This window comes from Ranitomeya imitator, chromosome 10, assembly GCF_032444005.1.
Source record: "Ranitomeya imitator isolate aRanImi1 chromosome 10, aRanImi1.pri, whole genome shotgun sequence".
In the NCBI taxonomy this organism is placed as follows: domain Eukaryota; kingdom Metazoa; phylum Chordata; class Amphibia; order Anura; family Dendrobatidae; genus Ranitomeya; species Ranitomeya imitator.
In genome coordinates, this window is record NC_091291.1 from 6,993,617 (window position 1) to 7,015,365 (window position 21,749).

At 45.1% G+C, this 21,749-nt stretch overlaps 1 protein-coding gene across 1 annotated transcript in view; it reads right to left on the bottom strand.

The window, feature by feature from the left end:
• The window catches only part of VWA5B1 (von Willebrand factor A domain containing 5B1), an 84,125-nt gene extending 62,772 nt beyond the window's left edge, over positions 1-21,353 (bottom strand). Inside the window, exon 1 of the mRNA XM_069742138.1 lies at positions 20,666-21,353. The gene's annotated coding sequence lies outside the window, so the exon portion shown is untranslated. The remainder of the gene's footprint in view (positions 1-20,665) is intronic.
• Between the last annotated feature and the right edge of the window lie 396 nt (positions 21,354-21,749).

Genomic DNA, 21,749 nt, shown 5'->3' on the forward strand with positions numbered 1-21,749 from the left:
ACTCCCCGAGTCCAAGAGTAAAGACACCAGCACTCCATTTATTGTCACAGGACATGCCAGTGTCCCCTCACCAGGCTGATAGTCCACACTGCAGGAGGGGTAGGCATAGTACGAACATCGCCTCCCTAGGCTGTAGTATGTTTGGTGGACATAGGACAATGGATGGCCATGTGCCCAGGATCGTGACACGTCCAACAAATAAAGTTATTGCCAGCAGCCTTTGGCAGCCCATCGGTGGCCCCTTGGGACCTTGGACTCAACCCCCCACACCCCCAGCTGTGGCTCTATAACCTTTCTTTTGAGAGTCAGGCTCCTTTTTGGGTATTCCAACAAAGCCCAATCTCCTTAAGGACTTCTCGACCACCTGGTACCTTTCTACTAGGCCAACAAGGTGGTCTGCATTCCACGGGTCCCCCTGGGCAACCCAGGGCATGCACCAACCTAGGCAGGGAGTGGATAAATCGGTCCATAACAACAGGCTTGACCATCTGGGCTGGAGTGGAGGACTCCGCTGCAACCACTTCTGTACAAGATGTAGCTGGCTGAACATATGGGAGTGAGGGGGTTTTATCACCGCAATACGCCCAGAGGTGGACCTTTGTGCTCTGACAGACATACTTGCTGTAAGACCAGTGCTTAATAAGCCTTTTGGGGCTGGACCAGTTAGATAGGGGACCAGCACCTTCACCCACTGCTCCGGCGGCAGCTTCTCCCGCTCTGTCACCCTTTCAAATACGGTTAAAACTGCCCGGACATCACCACCCGCGGTCATCTTTTTTCCTGGCACGTCTTAGCACCTTCCGTCTGTACGTGTCATCACCTGGACTTGGGTGTGGGATGCTCTCTCTTCCACGGACTACATCGGCGAGGAGTTCTATCTGCCACGTAAGCACCTACTGTTGCTGCTGCTCCAGTAGTTTATTCGCTTCCTGTTGTTGCTGTATGTGTTGCTGCTGTCCTTGGACCAGGTCCTTGTTCAGCTCCTCCATGTTGTGTGCTTTTAATACTGCAACCTCCTTTATCCAAGGCATGCAGTTTTTCCACAGCTGTCACACGCGTTTCCTGGGGAAGTTGCCCGCATTCTCCACCAACTGTGGCAGATCGGCTCACTAAGATGCTGAAAAGGGTAGTCACAGGAACACTTTCCATTGAAATTTTCAACAACTGGTTCATTAAAACCAAACTGCATAAACCAGTGCAAAGTAAATAAACATGGTCCTTCTGGAATAACAGGAAAAACAAAATAGCATACAGTACAGTGTGTGGCTACGGGGATCAGACCTCTTAGGGGAAAAAAAACCTGTACAGTTCTCTTTAACACCAGCACAGCTCTGGACTCCAGAGAACGCTGAATGAGTCCAAGGGCTCTACATTTACCTTCCGGACCAAACTCTGGGGTGGGGAAATAGTGAACATCCTCCTACCCACTCTTCAGCTGTTCACAAACATCCAGCCCTTAATATGTCCGATTAACCTCTCTCAGCACTTAGTATGCTGGAGCATTTTTCCAGTTTCATATAACTGAGGCTAACATACTGAGCGACACATCCCTCCTCCAGTATTTTACCAGTGTTCTTTTCACATGCCATACAGTGTTCACATAATACTGCCATACAATGCTCACATAAGGCAATACAGTGCTCACATAATACTGCCTTACAATGCTCATATAATACTGCCATACAATGCTCACATATAAGATTGCCATACAATGCTCATATAATACTGCCATACAATGCTCACATATAAGATTGCCATACAATGCTCATATAATACTGCCATACAATGCTCACATATAAGATTGCCATACAATGCTCATATAATACTGCCATACAATGCTCACATAATACTGCCATACATTGTCTAACTAATGTGATTGTAATTGGACTGCCATCCCGCTTACATACTTGTCATACGTTCCCTACATAACTTCCAATAGTGCCTATATAATAGTACCATGCAGTGCTCACATATTACCATGGCCATGAAGTAGTTCTGCAGATGCTCAGGGACTAACTCTGCGCTCCCGGGTTCAAATCTGACCAAGGACATCATCATGCAGTTGACATGTTCTCCCCATTTTTTTCGGTTTCCTCCCACACCCCAAAAACCTACAGAGATGATAAATGTCTTCCTCCAACACTGGCCCCGTTGAGCCCTCGAGGTGTCAGTAATGAGCAGGCTCCTCTGTTGTGTGCAGCATTTCAGCTCCAGCTGAGGAGCGTTGGTGAATGGCAGCTGGGGCCATGAAAAACTATTTTTGGCTCAGAATTTGGGGGTGTTCATAAAGGAAAACAAGAAAACTGCAGCAGATGATTTAAAGGCTGCGAAATGTGTCGTGCTCTATGCCGCACACCTACAGCGTTCCTTTATCCCCCATATAAGCCGCGCTCCCCGAGACGTCGTCACATACAAAGAGCCTGATTACAAAAATAATACAGAGCACAAAACAGCAGCACCTGCCTGCAACACGGACCTGGGCACAGCGCCCCCTACAGGCACGGTCTGCCCTGCTCTCTCCTTCCTCGTCTCCCCACTTCACATTTTCCCTCACCCTTATCTCTTCTGTTCAGTCTCTTTACACCTCTCACCTTTACTTTATCCTTTCACTCTATTCTCAGCTTTTTTCCTTTTCTCTTCCTGTCTTTTATGTCCAAGTTTCTTAATCTTCCTCTTTCATTTCTTGCTCTTCTCGCTCTCGATCTTTCCCTTTTATAGATCTCTCCCTTCTCTGTCATTTTTTGCTTTCTTCTCATGCTCTTTTTCACATCTCTCCCATGTCTCTCCTCTTATCTGCTTGCTTACACTTTTCTTTTTTTGTTGATTGGTACTTATTTACTTTTATATTTAATTTTATTTACTTTACGCTCTTTCCCCTTTCTCTTTTCTTGTTCTCTTTTCCTCTTTTCTTGTGCTCCTTTCCTCGTTTCTTGTTCTTCATTCCTCTTTTCTTGTCCTCTTTTCTTGTGCTCTCCTTAATTGTTCTCTTTTCTTGTTCTCTCTATTCCTCTCGTCTTGTTCTCTATTCGTCTCTTTTCTTGTTCTCTCTATTCCTCTTCTTGTTCTCTATTCCTCTTTTCTTGTTCTCTCTATTCCTCCTCTTGTTCTCTTTTCTTGTTCTCTCTATTCCTCTTCTTGTCCTCTTTTCTTGTTCTCTATATTCCTCCTCTTGTTCTCTTTTCTTGTTCTCTCTATTCCTCCTCTTGTTCTCTTTTCTTGTTCTCTCTATTCCTCCTCTTGTTCTCTTTTCTTGTTCTCTCTATTCCTCCTCTTGTTCTCTTTTCTAGTTCTCTCTATTCCTCTTCTTGTTCTCTATTCCTCTTTTCTTGTTCTCTCTATTCCTCTTCTTGTCCTCTTTTCTTGTTCCCTGTATTCCTCCTCTTGTTCTCTTTTCTTGTTCTCTCTATTCCTCTTTTCTTGGTCTCTCTATTCCTCTTTTCTTGGTCTCTCTATTCCTCTTTTCTTGGTCTCTTTTCTTGGTCTCTCTATTCCTCTCGTCTTGTTCTCTATTCCTCTTTTCTTGTTCTCTCTATCCCTCTTCTTGTTCTCTTTTCTTGATCTCTATTCCTCTTCTTGTTCTCTCTATTCCTCTTCTTGTTCTCTTTTCTTGTTCTCTCTATTCCTCTCTTATTTTCTCACCTCTTCCTCTGTGTTCTTGCTCCTCTCCTTTCCCTCTCTCACTCTTCTCTCGTGCTGCCCTTCCCTTTGTCCCTATCTTGTACTCTTCTCCATCCCCCTTTCTCTGTGTCCCTCCTCTCTATCCCCTCTTTTTTCTTCCTCCTCTTCTTTTCTTGCTTGCAGTCCCTCTGTTGACATTGTGGTTCCCAATCTTTGGCCTTCGGTGGCCACATCCATAGCGGTGGCAAGAATTGCCTCTGGTCTCCTTGGTGCCGTGTCACCAGGGTCGTACATGAATGAGCTGAATCCACCGGCTCTCCACTCCAGCTTTAGATCCTTTTTGGGGGTCACAGTTTTGCGATTCCTTCATTCCCCGTTTCATCAGATGAAGGTCCCCACCATTGTCCTGAGATAGTGATACATCGGCGCTGCCATCATTACTATATCCCGAGCCTGTGATCCCGCCGGAATGAATCCTTTCTAGAAGATCCGCCCGCTAAGAACACTTCAGGGGAATTACTGACTTGAAAACAACTTGGACATAATTGCCTTTGGAAGCGTCTCGTGTCTCTCGCCGCCGATCTCTCTGATGCATTTTCGCTGAAATATTCTGATAATGAATAGGGAAAAATCAGTGAATTAATCAGAAAGCGTCGTCTCACTCTGCAGAGGGACGTGGGCTGCTGACCGTCTTCTCGGGACGTATTACCGACGTCTTTTTATTAAAAATGCCATGTCTGACATACGACATAGATGTGGACTGACAGGAAGCGTGCGGGCTGTCATGTGGCGGAAACCTGCCAGCAGGCGGGTGACCAAAGTCAGCTCTGCGTATCCTCGAAAATGGCTGACAGTCGGATGAGCAGCTCAAATACTCTAGGAGATAACCAAGCAGAAGAAAGCGCTTGTTACAATGTATCATGTCGGCTCTTACAGGATAGTCTCCCCTGGATACAATTGTAACAGATCCTGCTGATCCTGGGCCATCACTTCTGATCTGTGCAGATTAGTAAAATCCAGCTGCCTTCACCCCAAGCCTCTGAAGCTGCAATACCACACACAACCTGTAGACAGGTGTGGCGCTGTGTCTGGCAGAAGGCAGATTTTTTATCGTTCTGGATGTAAAACCCCTTTAAACAATGAGATTTACAGAGATCCCCAATGGTCAGACTGCAGCGTGAGCCATTATCGGAGCCATAAGCCGGGCGTCTACCTCCAGAGTCCCGCGTCTGACATTTAGAGAGCGCGGGCGAGTAAATCATTAATGTGCGCAGAGCACGAAGGCGACACGGATTTGGTTTTATTTCGTTTTTTTTCCCCCCCTTTTTAAGATAACGGGAAATTTCAGAGATGTAAGAGGACGATGAGAATCCATTACTTTCCTGCGGCAGAATCCATCAGTATCAATAACGTCCCGCAGGGCTCCTCGCCATGGGCGACAGGCATCGCAGGCGGCGACGTCACCGCTTATTCTCCCCGCTGGATCCGCTCAGGCGAATCCCTTACAATCAGGCAACGAGTCGCTGATGAGTGACAGCGGCGGATGGACGGCAGCCGTGCTCGCTCCTGGGGTGCAGGATCACAAACTGGGGACCCCCAGAGCCGCCGCCGTGCCCCGGGGGAACCCCATAGTGCCCAGCACTGCCCCATCTGAGGGGGACATATCCTGATCCATGAACTACAGTAAAGACTGGCACATGGAGAGCAGGAGGCACGCATGGATGTAGCAGAGCTGAGATAACAGAGCTTAATGGTTTAATAGGGGCACTCTATAGCCTACTGGAATTAATAGGATTCCTATGGACTGGGTACATAATGGGGCACCTTATGGGATTATTAATGGGGCACTCTTCATGGGATTATTGATTAATGAGGACTGAGCTGCGTGTACCGACATTATCGCCGCCAGACGCTCAGGTCCTAATCTCCGCACTGACAGCGCAGTCGTTACTGCGTCTCGGAGAGCCGGTGACAGAACGATTTGCAGCCATTTCCTTGATTACTGACATTTGTTGCAGGCGTGCTGACGCTCGTACTCAGGTCCCCGCTGCGTCATTCGCTCATAATTACCTGCGCTCTGCACCGCCACATGGAAACGCCAGCAAATGTACAGGGTGGAGCAACACGCAATAAACACGGAAGAAAGAAAAGAAAAGAAGAAAAAGATAAAGACAGAAAGAGTGAAGGGAGGAAAGACAGAAGGAAGGAAAATGGGAAAAAATGAAAATTATAGAAAGAAGGCGAGAAAAAAAATATAGAAAGAGAGGAAGGAAGAAAAAAGAGAACGAAAGAAAACGGAAGGGAAGAAAGAAAGAAAAGAAGAAAAAGATAGACAGAAAGAAGGAAGAAAAGAAAATGAGAGAGGGAGACAAACAGAGGGAGAGAGAGAGAGAGAGAGAGAAGAAAAGTATACATAAAAAGAAGGCGAGAAAAAAAATATAGAAAGAGAGGAAGGAAGAAAAAGGAGAACAAAAGAAAAAGGATGGGAAGAAAGAAAGAAAAGAAGAAAAAGAGACAGAAAGAGGGAAGGAAGGAAAGATGGAAGAAAACAAAATGAGAGGGAGACAGAGACACAGAGGGAGGGAAGAAAAGTATACATAGAAAGAAGGCAAGAAAAAAATAAATATAGAAAGAGAGGAAGGGAGAAAAAGGAGAACGAAAGAAAAAGGAAGGGAAGAAAGAAAATTGTGGAAAGAAAGCAAATAAATAGGAGGGAAGGAAAGAAAAACAAGCAAAAGAAAGAAAAAAATAGAAAGTGAGTGGAAGAAAAAACAAAAGAAAAAGAGGGAAGAGAGAAAATTGTAGAAAGAAAGGAAAAGAAAATTGGAAGGAAAAAAGAAAAAGTAAAAAAGAAAATTAAAAGGATAAAGAAAATTATAGATAGAAAGCAGGAAAAAATAGAAAGATGAAGGAAGAAAGAAAAAGAATGAAAGGGAAGAGAGAAAATTGTAGGAAGAGAGCAAGAAAAAAATAATAAAGGAAGGAAATTAGAAAAAGAGAAAAATAAGGGAAAGAAAAAAAATACAGATAGCAAGGGAGAAAAAAAAGAAAAAGAGAGGAAGGAAGAAAAAAAAAGAAGTATCAGAGGTCTGCAGTTTCCTCCTAGACGCTGAGCTTTCGTTTCTCTCTAATGTCAGGATCTCTGCTTGCTGTTGGTGAATTGAAATCTTCTTGCTTAAATCAGGGCAGAATCCTAACACTGCTCATAGCTGAGGGTTTGTCACAGTCGTATCCAGTCCTAGAAATCCTCCATAGAGTTAGCAGATAACAAGGGGGGCATCAACCTTCCAAACAGCAGCTGCTTGGATACTACAACTCCCACCATTCCCTGACACTAGTAGGGGTTCATCTACATACAGGTCTCCCCCTTAGTGGCCGATATCTTTACCAGGAAGAGAATGGTGGTCTCTCCAGATGTCACAGAACAAGCGCCCAGAATGCCCTTAACGTTGTATGAAATGCGGTATATTGGGTCGTATATATGAGGTCTGGCAATGCCAGGGATTCTTATAAAAGACACCGTAAGGGCATATAATGTGTGACATCTATCTCAGCTACTGCAGAAGCTCTTGGAGAAAAAGAAATCGAGCTTTAGTTGATAACGTGTTCAGTGCTTCCTTTTCTTTTTTTTTCCTCCTGATGAGGTTCTGCAGCAGCTGGGTGTATATCATGAGCACGGGGCCACGGGCATGGCGCATAATTGCAGTAGTGAACAGTGGATGCGACGTTCACCCATCATGGAGGTTCCTGGGTGGCTGACACCAGGCAGGATTGACCCAAAGGTTAATGATTCTGGAGCAGACAGTGTGAGATGAAGGAGGTTGAGCACCCAGCGACCTGAGCAGATGTATAGATTGGAGGCCACTTACTGAACAACGCCGCCGTTCACGGGGAGGAATGACACCAGCACTACTGGCGGTATTATTTACCTAGGTAGACACCAGCGTCACTTGGAGGTGGTTCATTAATCTACAACACGACATTGGAAATAGCCGGCGGCTGAGCCTCACGAGCAGCCTGGGGGCCTTCATGGCAGCGAGTACGGTATGGCGGTGGCTAAATCTATAATGTTTTTCTGGGTTAACAATAGGCTAAGTGATAGGAAACGAAGAGCGGTCATTAATGGAGCACACTAGGATTGGGTCACAGCTAACAGTGGGGCATCACAGGGGTCAGTGTTGGGCACCACAGGGGTCAGTATTGGGCCCTCCTCTTTTTAACATATTTATTAATGACCAGAGTAGATATACAATATTTGCAGATAGTAAACTTTGCAAGGTAACTAACACAGAGGAGGATAATGTCATGTTACAGAGGGATTTATAGATCGGGTGCAGAGAAGAGTCACAACTGCAATAGCAAGGCAGGTTATTGAACTTGGGGTTAATTAGTTTGGAAACCTGAAAGCTTAGGGGCGATCTTATTACAATATACAAATATATACAGAGATTTTGCCAATTATCTTTTCACACCAAGGCCTGCGATATGGACAACAGCATATCCTCTACGTCTAGGGGAAGAAGGTTTAATAATAAATCACAGAACGCAGATTCTTTACTGTATGAGGAGCGAGACTATGGATTCTATATTGTACGAGCAGTGAGACTATGGATTCTTTACTATAAGAACAGTGAGACTATGGATTCTTTACTGTACGAGCAGTGAGACTATGGATTCTTTACTGTACGAGCAGTGAGACTATGGATTCTATATTGTACGAGCAGTGAGACTATGGATTCTTTACTATAAGAACAGTGAGACTATGGATTCTTTACTGTACGAGCAGTGAGACTATGGATTCTTTACTGTACGAGCAGTGAGACTATGGATTGCTTACTGTACGAGCAGTGAGACTATGGATTGCTTACTGTACGAGCAGTGAGACTATGGATTCTTTACTGTACGAGGAGTGAGACTATGGATTCTATACTGTACGAGCAGTGAGACTATGGATTCTTTACTGTACGAGGAGTGAGACTATGGATTCTATACTGTACGAGCAGTGAGACTATGGATTCTTTACTGTACGAGGAGTGAGACTATGGATTCTATACTGTACGAGGAGTGAGACTATGGATTCTTTACTATAAGAACAGTGAGACTATGGATTCTTTACTGTACGAGCAGTGAGACTATGGATTCTTTACTGTACGAGCAGTGAGACTATGGATTGCTTACTGTACGAGCAGTGAGACTATGGATTGCTTACTGTACGAGCAGTGAGACTATGGATTCTTTACTGTACGAGGAGTGAGACTATGGATTCTATACTGTACGAGCAGTGAGACTATGGATTCTTTACTGTACGAGGAGTGAGACTATGGATTCTATACTGTACGAGAAGTGAGACTATGGATTCTATACTGTACGAGGAGTGAGACTATGGATTCTATACAGTACTGTACGAGGAGTGAGACTATGGATTCTATACTGTACGAGGAGTGAGACTATGGATTGCTTACTGTACGAGCAGTGAGACTATGGATTCTTTACTGTACGAGGAGTGAGACTATGGATTCTATACTGTACGAGAAGTGAGACTATGGATTCTACACTGTACGAGGAGTGAGACTATGGATTCATTACTGTACGAGGAGTGAGACTATGGATTGCTTACTGTACGAGCAGTGAGACTATGGATTCTTTACTGTACGAGGAGTGAGACTATGGATTCTATACTGTACGAGCAGTGAGACTATGGATTCTTTACTGTACGAGGAGTGAGACTATGGATTCTATACTGTACGAGCAGTGAGACTATGGATTCTTTACTGTACGAGGAGTGAGACTATGGATTCTATACTGTACGAGAAGTGAGACTATGGATTCTATACTGTATGAGGAGTGAGACTATGGATTCTATACAGTACTGTACGAGGAGTGAGACTATGGATTCTATACAGTACTGTACGAGGAGTGAGACTATGGATTCTATACTGTACGAGGAGTGAGACTGGATTCTATACAGTACTGTACGAGGAGTGAGACTATGGATTCATTACTGTACGAGGAGTGAGACTATGGATTCTTTACTGTACGAGGAGTGAGACTATGGATTCTATACTGTACGAGGAGTGAGACTATGGATTCTTTACTATAAGAACAGTGAGACTATGGATTCTTTACTGTACGAGCAGTGAGACTATGGATTCTATACTGTACGAGTAGTGAGACTATGGATTCTTTACTGTACGAGGAGTGAGACTATGGATTCTATACTGTACGAGCAGTGAGACTATGGATTCTTTACTGCACGAGGAGCGAGACTATGGATTCTACACTGTACGAGGAGTGAGACTATGGATTCTTTACTGTACGAGGAGTGAGACTATGGATTCTATACTGTACGAGGAGTGAGACTATGGATTCTTTACTATAAGAACAGTGAGACTATGGATTCTTTACTGTACGAGCAGTGAGACTATGGATTCTTTACTGTACGAGCAGTGAGACTATGGATTCTATACTGTACGAGTAGTGAGACTATGGATTCTTTACTGTACGAGGAGTGAGACTATGGATTCTATACTGTACGAGCAGTGAGACTATGGATTCTTTACTGTACGAGGAGTGAGACTATGGATTCTATACTGTACGAGGAGTGAGACTATGGATTCTATACAGTACTGTACGAGGAGTGAGACTATGGATTCTATACTGTACGAGGAGTGAGACTATGGATTCTATACAGTACTGTACGAGGAGTGAGACTATGGATTCTTTACTGTACGAGGAGTGAGACTATGGATTTTATACAGTACTGTACGAGGAGTGAGACTATGGATTCATTACTGTACGAGGAGTGAGACTATGGATTCTTTACTGTACGAGGAGTGAGACTATGGATTCTATACAGTACTGTACGAGGAGTGAGACTATGGATTCATTACTGTACGAGGAGTGAGACTATGGATTCTATACAGTACTGTACGAGGAGTGAGACTATGGATTCATTACTGTACGAGGAGTGAGACTATGGATTCTATACTGTACGAGGAGTGAGACTATGGATTCTATACAGTACTGTACGAGGAGTGAGACTATGATTCATTACTGTACGAGGAGTGAGACTATGGATTCTATACTGTACGAGGAGTGAGACTATGGATTCTATACTGTACGAGGAGTGAGACTATGGATTCTATACAGTACTGTACGAGGAGTGAGACTATCATTACTGTACGAGGAGTGAGACTATGGATTCTTTACTATAAGAACAGTGAGACTATGGATTCTTTACTGTACGAGCAGTGAGACTATGGATTCTTTACTGTACGAGCAGTGAGACTATGGATTCTATACTGTACGAGCAGTGAGACTATGGATTCTATACTGTACGAGTAGTGAGACTATGGATTCTTTACTGTACGAGGAGTGAGACTATGGATTCTATACTGTACGAGCAGTGAGACTATGGATTCTTTACTGTACGAGGAGTGAGACTATGGATTCTATACTGTACGAGGAGTGAGACTATGGATTCTATACAGTACTGTACGAGGAGTGAGACTATGGATTCTATACTGTACGAGGAGTGAGACTATGGATTCTATACAGTACTGTACGAGGAGTGAGACTATGGATTCATTACTGTATGAGGAGTGAGACTATGGATTCTTTACTGTACGAGGAGTGAGACTATGGATTCTATACAGTACTGTACGAGGAGTGAGACTATGGATTCATTACTGTACGAGGAGTGAGACTATGGATTCTTTACTGTACGAGGAGTGAGACTATGGATTCATTACTGTACGAGGAGTGAGACTATGGATTCTATACTGTACGAGGAGTGAGACTATGGATTCTATACAGTACTGTACGAGGAGTGAGACTATGATTCATTACTGTACGAGGAGTGAGACTATGGATTCTATACTGTACGAGGAGTGAGACTATGGATTCTATACTGTACGAGGAGTGAGACTATGGATTCTATACTGTACGAGGAGTGAGACTATGGATTCTATACAGTACTGTACGAGGAGTGAGACTATGATTCATTACTGTACGAGGAGTGAGACTATGGATTCATTACTGTACGAGGAGTGAGACTATGGATTCATTACTGTACGAGGAGTGAGACTATGGATTCTATACTGTACGAGAAGTGAGACTATGGATTCTATACAGTACTGTACGAGGAGTGAGACTATGATTCATTACTGTACGAGGAGTGAGACTATGGATTCATTACTGTACGAGGAGTGAGACTATGGATTCTATACAGTACTGTACGAGGAGTGAGACTATGATTCATTACTGTATGAGCAGTGAGACTATGGATTCTATACTGTACGAGGAGTGAGACTATGGATTCTTTACTGTACGAGGAGTGAGACTATGGATTCTATACAGTACTGTACGAGGAGTGAGACTATGGATTCATTACTGTACGAGGAGTGAGACTATGGATTCTTTACTGTACGAGGAGTGAGAATATGGATTCTATACAGTACTGTACGAGGAGTGAGACTATGGATTCTTTACTCTACGAGGAGTGAGACTATGGATTCTATACTGTACGAGCAGTGAGACTATGGATTCTATACAGTACTGTACGAGGAGTGAGACTATGGATTCATTACTGTACGAGGAGTGAGACTATGGATTCTTTACTGTACGAGCAGTGAGACTATGGATTCTTTACTGTACGAGGAGCAGGGCCGGCTCCAGGTTTTCGAGGGCCCCGGGCGAAAGAGTCTCAGTGGGCCCCCCCCTTTAACACATACCCTGATTTATGATGCACAGATACGGCAGAGAAATGTATAGTACAATGCCAGATTTCACTTCTTACATGAGTGACAGCTATTGTAGATTCTGCAGTGTATATATACAGGAGGAAAGGTGCTGTGCAGTGTATATATACAGGAGAGGTGCTGTGCAGTGTATATATACAGGAGAGGTGCTGTGCAGTGTATATATACAGGAGGAAAGGTGCTGTGCAGTGTATATATACAGAAGAGGTGCTGTGCAGTGTATATATACAGGAGGAAAGGTGCTTTGCAGTGTATATATACAGGAGAGGTGTTTTTCTGTTTTGAGTTTTTCTATGAAACAAAGACTTTTCTACATAAACAACGTTGTTTGGTTTTGCGGACCCAACAGATCTGTGCTACAAAGTAACAGGCGGCTCGGGCATTAATGAGGGACCTGATGCTGAATCCTTTCCACAAACCCTAATGACCCAATTAGTGCCCTGTCATTAGAAGCTCATTAAACGCCTCCCTGTCCCGAGCAGTCATGTACAGTATGGGGGGATCCTGCAGCCCACCCCCTGACTGCTCCATACCATACACTGCCCTCTGTCGCTCTCACTATTATCCTGTGCATTTCTCCGTCATCGTTACCCCATGTTACACTTGTCACCCCCCACTACAGAGTAGCAGGGCAGCCAATGTCACCCCCTCCCGGACCCTAATGGCAGCAGGAAATGTCTGCTCCTCTATTGGGTTGGAACCTGATTTAATCAAGGAATAATGTGGATTTGTTGCCGGTGGCTGCAGGGGAAGGGTTAAGTGATGCCATGTCCGTGGTGGGAGCGGTGGCAGCTGCTGGACCTGGACAGAGACAACCAATGTTGCTGTGACTGCACAGTGTGATGTGGAGGAGAGAAGCTGAGACTCCGGAGCAGAAATCACCCACATGCCGGCACTGGGCAGAGTCCCTCCAGTCACCAGCCTGGGGCCAAGGGGCCCCAATGTACAGCCCACAGCTCAGTTTTATCCATGGCAGCAGCTCCCCTTCCTCCTGGCATCTGGTTAACACCATTTATGCGGGTCAGATTGTTATCTTTAAGGTTCAGCAATAACCTTCATACAGATGGGAAGGGGTTAAGCTTCTTCCTACCCCACTGGTGCAGGTTTGGTGCAGCATGCATGTATTCTGGGAGAGCTGGGTGGCTGCAGGTTGCACCCCACCAGCTGCTCCTCCAGACATCACCCACATTTTTAGGCAGCGGAGACAGCAGCAGACTGAGCCACAACTGCAAGATACCTTTGCACTCAGGCACTGGTAGGACGGAGCTCCTCCGGGATCTGCCTGATAAACTTCAGCACTGTCTGCAGCCAGCCAGGGGGGAGAGCAGAGAAGGTGCTCTCTCCGCCCACAATGTCACACAGGCTGCCTTCTGTTAACCCCTATGTGTGCCTGCCTGGCTGCACTGACTGAGTGAGAAGATGCTTGTGTCAGAGCTGGCACATAGGGGTTAAGAGAATGCAGCCAGCAGTGACTTTGTGGGGGGAGAGAGCATGTTATCTCCTGCTCTGCTCTCCCAGCTGTATCTGTGACAGTGGGCCCCCCTCTCTCCCCAGGGCCCCGGCATTTGCCTGCTGTGCCGGGTGCTGACGCCGGCCCTGACGAGGAGTGAGACTATGGATTCTGTACTGTACGAGGAGTGAGACTATGGATTCTATACTGTACGAGGAGTGAGACTATGGATTCTTTACTGTACGAGGAGTGAGACTATGGATTCTTTACTGCACGAGGAGCGAGACTATGGATTCTACACTGTACGAGGAGTGAGACTATGGATTCTTTACTGTACGAGCAGTGAGACTATGGATTCTTTACTGTACAAGGAGCAAGACTATGGATTCCATACTGTACGAGGAGTGAGACTATGGATTCTATACTGTATGAGCAGTGAGACTATGGATTATTTACTGTACGAGGAGTGACACTATGGATTCTTTACTGACGAGGAATGAACCTATGGATTCTTTACTATAAGAACAGTGACACTATGGATTATTTACCGTACGAGGAGTAAGACTATGAATTCTTTACTGTACGAGGAGTGAGACTATGAATTCTTTACTGTACGAGGAGCGAGACTATGAATTCTTTACTGTACGAGGAGCGAGACTATGGATTCTTTACTGTACGAGCAGTGACACTATTGATTCTGTACTAGAGAAGCAGTGAGACTATGGATTCTTTACTGTACGAGCAGTGACACTTGATTCTTTACTAGAGAAGCAGTGAGACTAAGGATTCTTTACTGTACAAGCAGTGAGACTATGGATTCTTTACTGTACAAGGAGTGAGACTATCGATTCTTTACTGTACGAGGAGTGAGACTATGGATTCTATACTGTATGAGCAGTGAGACTATGGATTATTTACTGTACGAGGAGTGACACTATGGATTCTTTACTGACGAGGAGTGAACCTATGGATTCTTTACTATAAGAACAGTGACACTATGAATTCTTTACTGTTTGAGGAGTGAGACTGTGGATTCTTTACTGTACGAGGAGTGAGAGTATGGATTCTTTACTGTAAGAGGAGTGAGACTATGGATTCTTTACTATAAGAGCAATGAGAATATGGAACCCTTCGATGATATTGCAATGGTTGATTCACTACTGAAATGTGGGAGCGTCTTCCATGATCCGTGCTGACGATCTGCAGGTCCGGTCACAGCCACCCGCGGCCATAATAAATTGGATGATTAAGGCTGCGCCGAGGCAGCACTGACGTAACGCAGACAGAAGAAGCGGCGGCGTGAAACGGGAGGAGACCGCAAGGAAGGAATTAAGTGAAAGGATGGCGAGCGTCTTATCCGAGCAGGTTCTGCTGTAACGACGTCCATATAAAAGCAGGAACGTCCGCGCTGAATACACGTGTGCACGCAGCAGAGCCGAGCTTGTCAGTTGGCACAGGTCGCGGAAATCCCTATAAACCCCTCGTTATCTGCGCTGGAAACGTTTCCATATCCGCGTCTCATCAGATCACATATAAACCGGCGGCCGCGCTGAGTTATTGACCATGAAAACATGAAGATGATGATCTGAGCGAATAAACGAATATGTCGGAGATCGCACACCACTACAAACACAGAGTGGAGAAATCTCTGGCCATTTAGGCGTTGTAGAACTACAAATCCCAGCAGCATTTGTACCCCCCGAGCTGCACGCACAGCCAATGCCCCAACATCTGTGAAGAGAAGCCAATCAGCCTCCAATGAAGAGTGGGGAGGCTCTTGTGCTAAGTGCAATTACTGGGGGAAGCGAAGACGAAGCCCCCGCAGAGCAGGAGTGACAGCGAGACCCCACTACCACAGGAGCGGAGCTGTTATACAGGGGCGATAAAGGGTGTCGGGCAGCAACTAGAACACATAATATCAGTTATACTGGTTCCAGTAACACATGTACAGTGGGGAAATAAGTATTTGATCCCTTGCTGATTTTGTAAGTTTGCCCACTGACAAAGACATGAACAGTCTATAATTTGGATAGTTACAATATCACGTCACCGTGGAGAGTTATAATATCACGTCACCGTGGAGAGTTATAATATCACGTCACCGTGGAGAGTTATAATATCACGTCACCGTGGAGAGTTATAATATCCCGTCACCGTGGAGTTATAATATCATGTCACCGTGGAGAGTTATAATATCCCGTCACCGTGGAGTTATAATATCACGTCACCGTGGAGAGCTATAATATCACGTCACCGTGGAGAGCTATAATATCCCGTCACCGTGGAGAGTTATAATATCCAGTCACCGTGGAGAGTTATAATATCACGTCACCGTGGAGAGTTATAATATCACGTCACCGTGGAGAGTTATAATTTCCCGTCACCGTGGGGAGCTATAATATCCCGTCACCGTGGAGAGTTATAATATCCCGTCACCGTGGAGAGTTATAATATCACGTCACCGTGGAGAGCTATAATATCACGTCACCGTGGAGAGCTATAATATCACGTCACCGTGGAGAGTTATAATATCCCGTCACCGTGGAGAGTTATAATATCCCGTCACCGTGGAGAGTTATAATATCCCGTCACCGTGGAGAGCTATAATATCACGCCACCGTGGAGAGCTATAATATCACGTCACCGTGGAGAGCTATAATATCCCGTCACCGTGGAGAGTTATAATATCATGTCACCGTGGAGAGCTATAATATCACGTCACCGTGGAGAGCTATAATATCACGTCACCGTGGAGAGTTATAATATCACGTCACCGTGGAGAGTTATAATATCACGTCACCGTGGAGAGTTATAATATCACGTCACCGTGGAGAGTTATAATATCACGTCACCGTGGAGAGCTATAATATCACGTCACCGTGGAGAGCTATAATATCCCGTCACCGTGGAGTGTTATAATATCCCGTCACCGTGGAGTGTTATAATATCCCGTCACCATTGAGAGTTATAATATCACGTCACTATGGAGAGTTATAATATCAGATATAATGGCTTCATCACAGGGGACAGTTACAACATATTATCAGGTGTATTATTATCAGGTGTATTATTATCAGGTGTATTATTACGATCGGGCATTTCAGCTCCAGCACCAGGGGCAGCTCTGATCTTGTTATCACCATCTGTGGCTACAGCTGTCGCTTTCCCACTACTCCCATCATGTCCTGAGTCTACAGCTGTCAGAGCAGAATGGGAGTTGTAGTGCTCCATCACTTGTAGAGTCACAGATGAAAAACCTGTCATGTAGTTCTATGGGGTTCCCACCCTACACAGTTATATTATACCCCCTGCAGTTATATTACACCCCATGCACAGTTATATTACACCCCCCCGCAATTATATTACACCCCCCTGTACAGATATAGTACACCACCTATACAGTTATATTACACCCCCCTGTACAGTTATATTACACCCCCCTGTACAGTTATATTACACCCCCCTGTACAGTTATATTACACCCCCTGTACAGATATCTTACACCCCCTTATAGTTATATTACACCCCCTGTACGTATATATTACACCCCCCTGCAGTTATAATACAACCCCTATACAGTTATATTACACCCCTATACAGTTATATTACACCCCTATACAGTTATATTACACCCCTATACAGTTATATTACACCCCTATACAGTTATATTACACCCGCTGTACAGTGATATTACACCCCCTGTACGTATATATTACACCCCCTGCAATTATATTACACCCCTATACAGTTATATTACACCCCCCTACAGTTATATTACACCCCCTGTACAGTTATATTACACCCCCCTGTACAGTTATATTACACCCCCCTGTACAGTTATATTACACCCCCCTGTACAGTTATATTACACCCCCCTGTACGTATATATTACACCCCCCTGCAGTTATATTACACCCCTATACAGTTATATTACACCCTTATACAGTTATATTACACCCCTGCAGTTATATTACACCCCCCTACAGTTATATTACACCCCCTGTACAGTTCTATTACACCCCCCCGTACAGTTATATTACACCCCCCCGTACAGTTATATTACACCCCCTGTACAGATATATTACACCCCCCATAGTTATATTACACCCCTGTAGTTATATTACACCCCCCTGTAGTTATATTACACCCCCCTGTAGTTATATTACACTCCCTTTTACAGATATATTACACCCCCCTATACAGTTATATTACACCCCCTATACAGTTATATTACACCCCCTATACAGTTATATTACACCCCCTGTACAATTATATTACACCCCCCTGTACAATTATATTACATCCCCCTGTACAGATATATTACACCCCCCTGTACAGATATATTGTTATATTACACCCCCTATACAGTTATATTACACCCCTTGTACAGATATATTACACCCCCCTATAGTTATATTACACCCCCTGTACAGTTATATTGTTGTATTACACCTCCCTGTACAGTTATATTACACCCCCCTATAGTTATATTACACCCCCCAGCACAGATATTACACCCCCTGTACAGTTATATTGTTATATTACACCCCCTGCAGTTATATTACACCCCCCTACAGTTATAGTACACCCCCTGTACAGTTATATTACACCCCCCTACAGTTATATTACACCCCCCTACAGTTATATTACACCCCTGTACAGTTATATTACACCCCCCTGCAGTTATATTACACCCCCTACAGTTATATTACACCCCCTGTACAGTTATATTACACCCCCTGTATGTATATATTACACCCCCCTGCAGTTATATTACACCCCCTGCAGTTATATTACACCCCCCTGTACAGTTATATTACACCCCCCTGTACAGTTATATTACACCCCCCTGTACAGTTATATTACACCCCCCTGTACAGTTATATTACACCCCCCATAGTTATATTACACCCCCCATAGTTATATTACACCCCCCTGTAGTTATATTACACCCCCTGTAGTTATATTACACCCCCCTATACAGTTATATTACACCCCCGTACAGATATATTACACCCCCTGTACAGATATATTACACCCCCTGTACAGATATATTACACCCGCTGTAGTTATATTACACCCCCCTGTAGTTATATTACACCCCCCTGTAGTTATATTACACCCCCCTTTACAGATATATTACACCCCCTATACAGTTATATTACACCCCCTATACAATTATATTACACCCCCTGTACAGATATATTACACCCCCTGTACAGATATATTACACCCGCTGTAGTTATATTACACCCGCTGTAGTTATATTACACCCCCTGTACAGATATATTACACCCCCTATAGTTATATTACACCCTCCAGTACAGATATATTAGACCCCTGTAGTTATATTACACCCCCTGTACAGTTATATTACACCCCCTGTACAGTTATATTACACCCCTGTACAGTTATATTACACCCCCGTACAGATATATTACACCCCCTGTACAGATATATTACACCCCCTGTACAGATATATTACACCCCCTGTAGTTATATTACACCCCCTGTACAGATATATTACACCCCCTGTAGTTATATTACACCCCCTGTACAGATATATTACACCCCCTGTACAGATATATTACAGCCCCTGTACAGATATATTACAGCCCCTGTACAGATATATTACAGCCCCTGTACAGATATATTACACCCCCTGTACAGATATATTACACCCCCTGTACAGATATATTACACCCCCTGTACAGATATATTACACCCCCTGTACAGATATATTACACCCCCTGTAGTTATATTACACCCCCTGTACAGACATATTACACCCCCTGTAGTTATATTACACCCCCTGTACAGATATATTACACCCCCTGTACAGATATATTACACCCCCTGTACAGATATATTACAGCCCCTGTACAGATATATTACAGCCCCTGTACAGATATATTACAGCCCCTGTACAGATATATTACACCCCCTGTACAGATATATTACACCCCCTGTACAGATATATTACACCCCCTGTACAGATATATTACACCCCCTGTACAGATATATTACACCCCCTGTAGTTATATTACACCCCCTGTACAGACATATTACACCCCCTGTAGTTATATTACACCCCCTGTACAGATATATTACACCCCCTGTACAGATATATTACACCCCCTGTACAGATATATTACAGCCCCTGTACAGATATATTACAGCCCCTGTACAGATATATTACAGCCCCTGTACAGATATATTACACCCCCTGTACAGATATATTACACCCCCTGTACAGATATATTACACCCCCTGTACAGATATATTACACCCCCTGTACAGATATATTACACCCCCTGTAGTTATATTACACCCCCTGTACAGACATATTACACCCCCTGTAGTTATATTACACCCCCTGTACAGATATATTACACCCCCTGTACAGATATATTACACCCCCTGTACAGATATATTACACCCCCTGTACAGATATATTACACCCCCTGTACAGATATATTACACCCCCTGTACAGATATATTACACCCCCTGTACAGATATATTACACCCCCTGTAGTTATATTACACCCCCTGTACAGATATATTACACCCCCTGTAGTTATATTACAGCCCCTGTACAGATATATTACACCCCCTGTACAGATATATTACACCCCCTGTAGTTATATTACACCCCCTGTACAGATATATTACACCCCCTGTACAGATATATTACACCCCCTGTAGTTATATTACACCCCCTGTACAGTTATAATCTCGGATGCCCAGTGACAGCCGCCAGCACAGGACACGGAGCAGCCTGACATTAACCCCTTCCTCCTCCCACCCGCAGGCAGACACGAGGGGCCGAGGACTCACCCGAATCCCGTGTATACAGGCAGCGCTGTCCGGGGAAGGCGGGAACCGCGGGTGCAGAGCGTCCTCTCCTCAGCTACAAGCGGTGTATGAGGGGACAGTGTGCGCGGTGTATGAGGGGACAGTGTGCGCGGTGTATGAGGGGACAGTGTGCGCGGTGTATGAGGGGACAGTGTGCGCGGTGTATGAGGGGACAGTGTGCGCGGTGTATGAGGGGACAGTGTGCGCGGTGTATGAGGGGACAGTGTGCGCGGTGTATGAGGGGACAGTGTGCGCGGTGTATGAGGGGACAGTGTGCGCGGTGTATGAGGGGACAGTGTGCGCGGTGTATGAGGGGACAGTGTGCGCGGTGTATGAGGGGACAGTGTGCGCGGTGTATGAGGGGACAGTGTGCGCGGTGTATGAGGGGACAGTGTGCGCGGTGTATGAGGGGACAGTGTGCGCGGTGTATGAGGGGACAGTGTGCGCGGTGTATGAGCGGTGTATGAGGGGAGGCTGCTGCTCAGTGCTGGGCTGGGGCGGACTCGGGGAGAGGAGCAGTCCGCAGACCCCGGCACAGATCCCCGCGCACAGCCATGGCTGCTGACCACCAGCACTTTAGTCAGAGGCAGTAACCATAGCAACGCCTCATACACAGCCCGCCCGCCGCCTCCCGCCTCAGCCGCCTGCACCGCGAGCCGAGCGGTAACACACGGTGTGACAGGCGATTACACACGGTGTGACAGGCGGTTACACACGGTGTGACAGCTGACAGTCAGCAGGAAGTCATAACAAGTAATTAAGTTACACATCATAGACACAGTCAGCAATGAGATTAACTCCGCGCATCCTCCATGGCGGCGGCCCCAGCACTCTGGTAACACGTCTCACAGGCGACGACAGAGGGGGCAGCACACGAGACCCTGAGAACTGCGCCCCAACCAATGGGGAGACGTGTGTAGCCTGCCCAGATACAGGGCTGCAGTGTGAACCTGGCCCACTACAAGTCCCAGCATAACCTGGCCCTACAGGAGACGGGGCGACATATCCCAAACCATCCCACACAGCACCGCAGCCACAGACACTACAAGTCCCAGCATAACCTGGC